Below are 8,378 nucleotides of genomic sequence, written 5' to 3'. Positions count from 1 at the left end.
GCTGCCTCCAAAAGTTTACTAATTGACTCAGGTAGAGGTGTATGCAGAACAGAGCGAGCGGGCGAAATTTAACCACCCAATCACAGACTAGCATTTAGAGGGCGGACCTTCTGCGATTGGCCAGTGGTGGGCGAGCATTTGTTTTGACATGTACCTGAGCCAATGACAGATAATATTGATCAAAAATGTAACCAGTTCATTCCAAAAGGAGGATTTTGGACTGGCAGCTGATAAACCTGACTGTCCGACCTACAGCCGGACGGCCTAGCACCCATCCAGCACCCAACTACCTGTTTAGTTCAATGCTGGGCCGTACGGCGAGTCTCATATACAAAACTAACTAACTGCAGAACGTCCGAACGCACATGTGTAAACCGGTTGCTGCATTCTGATTGGCTGAGCTGAATGTCACTCACATATCGGCGCTACAATATTGTAATATAATAATAACGACCTGGTGAGTGCAGCCAATTGCGGGGCAGTGTGGTGGGGGGTTGAGTTCATGTCGTGGATGTTTCCCCACCCCGCCACGGGCCCCAGTGCTGAGATGATCCTTTCAGGTTCATGAGGACGGTTATAAGGGCCTGATGGGTAACGCTTTTCACACAATAACACAGCGCTAATGAAATCTCACAAAAAATATCCGCCATGTTGCTTCCTCTCCCTCACACCCTAATTCCAGAACCCGAATCCGAAACGTATAAAACTCCCCTAAATTGCGAGATTCCTTTCCACTCAGGTAATCGATCGCGAGTGAATTGTGGCGCGGAGACGTGAAGGATTTTAATCTGTGACTAAGTATCCTACAGTGAATTAGTCCCCCGCGCTCTCCTACAGCCGGCGCTGCTCATGAAATATGGATCAGGCCGACGCAGAGAGAGAAGAGAGAAGATTATGAGGAATGAGGACGTTTTCATCCAGCGATTCTGTTCTGAGACGAGCCGAGCGAAGAGGTGGGAAGATAAAAGACAGCTGGAGGTTTTTCTCCTGTCCTTTTGAGTGCTGGATTAATTAGGAGACCCCCTGCGACGGGGTGGAGGGGGGGAGCTCCTGGAGACAGCTCGGCGTGCTTTCTGTGAGAAATGTCACCCGGGCACCGTCACCCATGCTGAGGGAGGATTTTTAATTGGACGGGGGGGTGGGAATGAAAAATCATGTACATGTATTAGATCTAGAATCAGGTAAATAAAAGGATCATTATTTATTTAGTCCTGTTTTTAGTAGAGATGCGCTTAAACATGCATAATTTAAATCAATTCTATAATTCTATACCAGCGAGGGTGTAAATACAGCTGTAAGTGCCAACCCTGCCCTGCACCCTAACCTCAGCTGTTTAGAATCACACACGCCAGTTGGCAAAAGTAAGCAAAACTTACAAACATAAGAGACGTACTGGGCTCAGAATTATTTCCCTTTATTTGTCTGTAACTTTTTATACACAATTTTATATAATTTGCCTGGAGTCGGTGTTCTAATTCATCCCACTACGTCTCTATGGTTCTCGCTTTGTGCACAGATGCACAGCAAACAGGACAGGGCCTTCCCTAAAACATTTGTGCCATTCAGCAGACACTTTGTCAAAGCAACTGAGGGTTAAGGACCTTGCTCAGGGGTCCAATAGTGTGACCTGCTTACTAGTCCAGTACTTTAACCGCTGCCCTAAAATAATTATGCACTAGTTTACATTTTCAGCGTTTTCACTTGTAATCCAAATCGATTTACAGTACTGTGACAGTATACAATCTGAGCTATTGACGGTTAAGGGCCTTGCTGAAGGGCCCAACAGCGACAACCTGTTAGTGGTGAGGATTGAACCAGCGACCTTTTGAGTACCTTAACCGCTAGGCCACAGATGACTTACAATTACAACTGAATACAATTCGAGAAGCTGAGGGTTAGGAGCTTTGCTCAGGGGTCCAACAGTGCCAACTTGGCAATGGTAAGGCTTAAACCAGCTTGAACCGGATGGGAGGCTTGACCCACCCCCCACCCCCAATTTCCTAAAATAAAAGCACCTCTACATGCTGACTGAGGGTCAAGCGCCTCCCTGCACCCTACACGGGTGTGAAATGCTGGTCCAGGGTAGAACGATGCTGTGGCTGAACACATCTGTGTTTTGTGACTCTGTTCCGCTCTTTTTCCAAAATAAAAGCACCTCTACATGCTGACTGAGGGTAACAGATAAAAGTCATGGTCCACTCGACTGTCCGGCCACAATCGGGGCTGCTGAAGGGGTCCTGTCCTCCCAAAACAAACACACAGAGTAATATCCTCTATAGCTCTATAACCTACCTGTAATTGGGTGTGTTGTGCCTCCCTGCACCCTGCACGGGTGTGAAATGCTGGTCATTTTTCCTAAAATCCTGAACCAATTTCCAAACTGAAGCAGGAGTGAAAATAAGTGTCTCATTTATTTAATATATCTGGTAGTAACGGGCGTGGCTGAAATATCTGAATTTATAGCTGCTGACCGTCTAAATTTCAGTATTATGATATTTTATTCAGTCCTGGACAATTTCTGCCTGAGGGCAATGCAGTATTTCTGGCGTATGTGTGTGTGTGTGTGTGTGTGTGTTGGGCTGAAGTAATTTGACCAGTGATGCCGAGTCATCAGTGTCAGCTCTGACGGATATTCGCTCTTCCTGCTGGAGAAATTTTCAGATGGAAAAATGATGTACAATCACAATAAAACATTTCCGTCAAAACAGACTGCGGGGAGAAAAAATCTCCCTCCACCAGACGCTCGGAGAGACGAGGAGACCGACGAGACCGACCGCTGATTATATTAGCGCCGCTCTCTGTAAATAACACAAATAATTAATGTCAGACGTCTGTGAGAAATTCCTTTTTATTATAATTATGCATTTTTCCCTTTTTCTATCAATCTACTTGTATTCAATTCCCCTGGTTATATCTCTCCTCGACTGCTGCAGAATCATGTGCAGTCACCAAGCGCCAACCGCTTCTTTTCACCTGCACAGGATGAGTTCACGCAGTGATCAGTATCACGTACAAAAAAAACCCTGGCCTACAGAATCAAGCACTGCTCTCTATTATTCACCATCTTCTCTGCAGCACCTCAACCAGCCAGCAGAGGCCTCAATCGTATCAGCGATAAGGAACCTGTCTGTCCGTCTGTAGGCGCCCGCCTGGCCGGGTAGCAGAGCTGAGATTCGAACTTTCAAGCGCCTCACGTTAAAAATTATAATTATTATTTTTACCCCGACACAGGCAACACAAACGATGCATCAAAACGAAACACAAAACAAAATATACTTCAACAAAATCAATAAAAACGGTGGTAATCTGGTCCCACTGTGGTTTACAAGATGTAACACCTCCACAAGGGGGCGTTTGAGTACAAGTTAATTCCATGTTTTTTTATGTATTATTATTTTTCTCTGTGACCCATTTTTTGGTGTACAGAGTCACGCACTGCTCTCCATTATTCACCGTCTCTCTGCAGCGCCTCGACCAGCCAGCAGAGGCCGCAGTTTCATCCGCGATGAGGAACCTGTCTGTCTGTCGGGAGCAGAGGTGAGATTCAAACTTTGGAAATCGGGATGGCAGCACTGTTTGGCTGGCTTGTTTCACCGCAGCGCCGACCGACCGGCATTGAGAGGCGTCTGTGTCCGTTAACGCCGTTTTTACCGTTGTTTTTACGCTGCAGATGAGAAACAGTGATTATAATTAGCGTGTGTATTGTGTTTGGGGGGAAATCCAGCTGTGCAGATGCAGATTAAAGCACATGTGATGATGATAATCACAGCAATCAGACGGTTATTATGAAGTAATTATGATTTTTTTTGGAAGGGACCGTAGATTCCTACGCTGGAACTCTTTATATTAGCGGGTGTAGAAGCTGATTGATTAGAACTTGGCGCTGTTACTGGATGCCACCTTTCCAAATAAGTTCCCTCGTCAAAATTCTGCCCCGAGTGAACGTTACTGTGAAGTAAAGAAATGTCTAGGAGCAACAACATCTCAGCCGTGAAACGTCTACTATTCTGTTCTGAGTTCCAAACTGCCTCCGAACTTCCCTTCATTTATCTGTAAAGTTTTATACACAATTTTATATCCTTTGGCTGCAGTCGATGTTCTAATTCATCTCTGCGTCTCTGTATACAAGGGCACAGTAAACAGTAAAGGGCCTTCCCTAAAAAAATGTGGCATTCAGCAGAGGCTTTTTATCCAAAGTTGTAGCCTAGTGGTTAAGATACTGGACTAGTAATCAGAAGGTCGCAGGTTCAAGCCTCACCACTGCCAGGTTGCCACTGTTGGGCCCTTGAGCAAGGCCCTTAACCCTCAGTTGCTCAGACAATATAGTGTCACAGTACTGTAAGTCGCTTTGGATAAACGCTGCAAATATAATGCTGTAAATAAGGTGACTTGGCAATAGTGGGGCTTGAACCATCAACCTTCCGATTACTAGTTCAGTACCATAACCTCTGAGTATTTATGAAGACTACAAGCCTGGTTTTTATTATTAAAGATCAGTTTCTGAGCTCAAACTCATTAACACATTTAGGTAAAATGGAGGGTAATCCCAGTAGGCATGTTCCAAAATCCAGAGGCAAAACCCGAGTCTACTGAGTAGATGTTCACCTTCTTATATGTTTTTAATTCATTCATTTATTCATTCATTGTCTGTTTTACCACTTTTTTATCCTGGTCAGGGTCTTGGTGGGTTTGATTTATTGGATAGCTAGACAGTCACACACACACACACACACACACACACACACACACACGCACACACACACGCAGGACAATTTCCAGCATCTCCATTTAACCTGACTGCACTTATATGAACTTTGAGAGGAAACCCACACAGACATGGGGAGAACATGCCAACTCCACACAGAAGAGACCCTGGGGAATCGAACCCAGACCCTTCTTGCTGTGATGTGACAGTGCTACCCACCAAGCCACAGAGCCACCCACAGTTTCAAATCAAGTACAGTTGGAGCCTATTGGTTAAGGTGCTGGATTAGTGATCAAAAGGTTGCTGGTTAAAGTCCTACCACTGCCAGGTTGCTGTTGCTATTGGGTCCTTGAGCGAGGCCCTTGACCCTCAGTTGTTCGGAATGTATACTGTCTTAGATTAAGGTGGGGGGGCACAAGGCACACAGTAACACCCTGGACAGGGCGCCAGTCCATCACATACACACCCATTCACCTATAGGGCAATTCAGTGTCTCTTTTTATTTTTTATTTTTTATTAATCTCCTGCGTATTTTGAAGAAAACTGTTTTGTACCCAGGGACGTAAGTTCTCCTACAGCTAAAGTCACTTGTTGAGGGAATCTTGTGGGTTTCTGCTCTGTTGTACAGTATTTTTATGCCCGTGTGTTAATTTACCGCTCTGCACTTCTTCGGTCTCTGGTCACGAGGAACCTTGGTGCCTCAAAAAAATAAAACAAAGCCACGGGAGCGAGAGCTCGGCGTCCATCTTGGGATCCAATTAGGAAAAGACGTGTCACTGCTGCTGTCCCGGGCTGCCCGTCAACTCCGGGCGAATAAAAAAATAGAAAGAAATCGCCGCGATGTGTCCGGGCCTCGGCGCTCCGGCTTCATCCCTTTTGCTTCTGCTGACACCTGGATTAGAGCAGAAAACACTGACCGGTCGGTCACGCTCCTCATTTCGTGGTTGCACTGCACCGTGGGGGGCTTCTATTGTCCGAAATATTTCATTAAATCTGCCTCCGTGTGCCCCGGTGCCTCATTTAGAGTCCATTCTGTCTCGTTACGCTGCGTACGAGTACTGACCTGTGTACAGTGTACAGTGTTGTTAGTGGTGCAGCGGCTCGGACTATAGCGACATTTTTATCTGGGCGATTCAGACGCTCCCATTTCGCCCACTGAAATAATACTACTGGTACTGATGGTTGTTCTGCTGGCTGCTTTTACCCTCTCACGTCCTCTTGGGTTCTACCAAGCGACCGAAGTCTTAAGACGCTGTTTTTACAGATTAACTTGTAAATAACTGGAACAAAATGGCGTCTCCAGATGAACGATTTCATCCACTGTCTTAATAAAATAATCACCAAATATTATATAAGACGGTCCTGATAGTTAATTTTTATTTATTTTTTTAATCTAGAAGGGAAAAGCTTTTAAAAGATTCAAACTAATCAAGGTAATTAAAGTAATTACTCAGATTCTTTGACATTAGGCTAATAAACACATTAAAATGAAACTAATTACTCAATCAGCTAATGAACTTAAGCAGTCATTTGGAAAATGTGGACCCGGACACAGTGGAGCTCTGTTACTGGGAGTCCACATGAGCACCGTACCAACCCAAATCCTAATGATGACCAGCCAGTTAAAGAAAGGAGGTCACTAGTCACCCTCCCAAATTAAAGAGTTGTCAGCCTTATACGTGTTCATATCAAGTAGCTTTATTGTTCATTTAATTCATATACAGCGGTACCATGAAACTGGACGTCAGTTGGTTCTGGGAGTGGCGTCGAGTTTTAAAGACGTTGAGTTTCAAGGTATTTTTTCCCATAAGGATGTTTGGGAAACCTATTAATGCGTTCATGGTCCCGTGGAGCTGCATCTATTTTAGTCTCATGTAAAATAATGAGGTTGTTTTTGACACTTATACACTGATAATAACACAAATATAATATAAACACACTGAAATACAATTACAAACAGTTAAAAATCAATAAAAATACAATAAAAGCTGCATTTAAGTTTTACTTCTTTATTGTTTCCTGACGCTTCTTAATGGTGGAGATGCTTGATGTGGAATACTGTATTCTGTTCAGCACAGGCGCATTCACATGAGAAGCAGCAAAACCGCTTCTGTGAAGTGTGACGGCGGTAGTGCACAAAACTTAGCGTGACTTACTGTAGTAAAACAGCGAGTGAGGAATGTGATTAGTGGAGGAACTTATGAGCAGTAATAATGAAGAGAAGTTTAGTGCTCCTGTCTCCTTCTTTTACTACATTAAACCACATTAAGCTTTATTTTCAACCAGAAGCGTTTTAGACTCTGGGAGAAGCTGATTCTGATTCTCACCATTTCTCAGAAGCTGGAGCTGTAACACAAGTTTAAAAGTGAAACAGGGAGGAGAATCCAGATAAACACAGATACATGTGGAGCTGTAACCCTGGATCTGACGCTTATTCCACACTGATGCAGATTCAGCTCAGATTCACACGCTGATGATGTTTTACCGCACCGAACAAAACGGCTGTTTATTGTTATTTTGAAATTTAATTTAGGGGACGTCGAGTTACATACGACTTTGTATAATATACCTATGAGGCAACCACACCAACAGTACAAACAAAGGTAAATATTAGCACTTCTATTTCTGAGAGTGTACTGGGAACACTGGTGTTATATTTATTTGTAAATACCAGTGCCACGTGCTGAGACTCTTCAGCAAGATGAAATTTATAAAACAATATTTGCTGCTGCCGTCTGTGATCACATTAATATCGTTTCCAGAACGTCGTCCTCGACAAACAGAGTCAGTCGGGCTGCAAAACCAGCTGTGGGAATTTTTACAAACTCGGATCTGTGATGTAATGAAACCCTCCGCGCTCGTTAGCATCGGCTGAAGTTTGACGGGACGATGGTTCTGTTCAGCGTGCACCTGATGCGTCGGGTTCGTGTACGGCGGATATAATTTTAGTTCATGTGAAGTAATGAGATGTAATAAGCGCTTGGCGGCTGGTTCAGCGGTTCTATTAATATTTTGCTCTCTCCCGCTGTGGTGAAGCTTTAGCTCTGAACAGAGGGATCATTATTGGATAATAAATAAGCATCGGTGAGCTGAACCCCCGTCTCGTTCCTTCCTCACATGTTGCTTCATCAAAGCTAAAACTTGGTCAGTTTATTTTATGTAAGTTTAGTTTTCTCTCTTTTATCTCATCAGCCCCGGCAGGAATAAACGAGGCCGTCCGGTTCCAGCTACGTGGATTGCTTTGCTCACTAATTATAATTTTTATAATCTTTCTCTCCTTTTGAAGATTTCTTTCTTATTTTTATTTTATTCTTTCGGCTGCTCCCGTATTTAGGCGTCGCCACAGCGTATCTGTTCCACAGTCTTTACGCTCACATGCCCCTCCTATTTCTCTCCGGGCTCTGGACCTGCACAGAGAGCGCACTGATTAAGCACAGACTGAGCGCCTCCCGATGTCTAGGCTGTTTTGGCAAAATATCGTGTCCATGCAGACACTTGATAGCACCACTGGGATTCGAACTCTAGATCCCAGATTTCAGCAGTTGTGAGCAAGCTTACTGTATCACTGCATCACCCGAGCACCCTCAATTACTTTATATATATATATATATACTGTATATACACATATACACACACGCACATAAATATATACTTATACACACACACACATATA

This window comes from Trichomycterus rosablanca, chromosome 22 (genome assembly GCF_030014385.1).
Source record: "Trichomycterus rosablanca isolate fTriRos1 chromosome 22, fTriRos1.hap1, whole genome shotgun sequence".
NCBI classification, from domain to species: domain Eukaryota; kingdom Metazoa; phylum Chordata; class Actinopteri; order Siluriformes; family Trichomycteridae; genus Trichomycterus; species Trichomycterus rosablanca.
The sequence above is the reverse complement of the archived record's forward strand: the minus strand, read 5'-3'. Positions refer to the sequence as shown.